A 1,608-nucleotide genomic window follows, 5' to 3' on the forward strand; every position below is an offset into this window, starting at 1 on the left:
TATACGTTATGATTTTCGTTTTTCCTTGAAGTACCTTACATCATCCCATATCAGCGAGCTGGGTCGCGGAATATATTTTACAGTCGCTACCTCATAGTTTTCATGATTACTTGTCATTTTTTTTTTCGTACCCTCCTGTGAAAAAAAAGTTGTCAAGTACAAAATATACATATAAAGTTATATTCAATTGCTGAACCCTTGTCAATTGACCCTTGTCACCCTTCAATTGCCGAGGTATTGGCAGTTAATTATAGGGGTCTTTGCCATATGTCTTGTCATACCTGTGCAGGGTATGTGACTGTCAACAAAGGGTTAGTGGACAGGTGAAAGGGTCCTGAGCAAATCTATTAAGAGCAGGTATTGCCTGCTGGATTTGTCGGTGGGCAGGTCAATTATAAATAAAACATGCACCATTCACTTTTGTAAATGTATCACCACCTTGTAACATATTTTTATTGGGCGTGGCTGATGATAGCCAGTGGGAAATAAGGTTCCGAAAAGGTAACACCTCTACAAACGAAAGAGGAATCCGACCAGGTAAAAGAGGTATTGAAGACAGAAGCAGTAGTGGTGCAGCTGGAAGAAAGGGCAAGATGCACTTCGACGATACGAAGTTCTATGAATGGCTATGAGACCTGGACGCCACCCCTTATGAACAAGATGACACTCACATTGCTACACGCATCGCCCAATCAGCATTCATTCATATATATTAGGCAATAATGTAATAATCTATATTTTATGGCAAACAAATTATCTGTATCATTTCAATTATTTTAATAATATCATTTATCAATAAATTGTGAATAATCAATACTTAGTTCCTTTATGTAGTTTATATACTATTATATTACCCCCTATTATATTATAAAATTATTGATAACATTAACATTTTATAAATATAAAGGTATTTAATTGTTAAACTGTTAAACACAAAAAAAGCCTTTGGAAAAGGATTCAATTAAAATAATAGTTTCGCAGGACTCAATATCAATTAATTAATTAGCTTATTTTTGTATAATTGCCTTCAGCGATTATCCTGACATCCCGACTGAATTCCGAGATAGTACATATCAGTATTTTAAGGTTGGTTAGTGTGCGTCCACTGTATACGGAGAGATGCAGGCGCCAATTTCTTTATTAGTCAAATTATTTTAGTATTTAGCTTATTAATATTATCGGTATTACTTTTTGGAAAGGGACAATCGAGGACCAGTAAAAATTTAATTCACCTATTAACTTTTCCAACAACATTTCCTCAGCTATTTTAAAAGAAACATGCACAACCCTTATCACATCACTAAGATATTACAGATTAACTGAGACCTGTAGCAATTCACAGTTAATTAAACTAGTAGGTGTAGCGGAGCCTATGTGGTAATGCGTGGGCATCATGCCCTGCCTACACGCTATGTAATTTAACAATGGTGGTTTCCCCCCTGGGCGCTCTACAGACAGGTTATATATTTAAAAATCAAACATTTAATTTAGATTAAACGTTACATCACTTTGAATCAAACGCTTTTGAAATAGGCATATGGAAAATAATAAGAATAACAAATAAACATTTTAGTTGAAACTCGAAATACCTTTTACTGCAATTTATAT

The sequence above is a fragment of the Halyomorpha halys genome, unplaced genomic scaffold, assembly GCF_000696795.3.
Source record: "Halyomorpha halys isolate HHAL.00 unplaced genomic scaffold, Hhal_1.1 Scaffold804.1, whole genome shotgun sequence".
NCBI classification, from domain to species: Eukaryota; Metazoa; Arthropoda; class Insecta; order Hemiptera; family Pentatomidae; genus Halyomorpha; species Halyomorpha halys.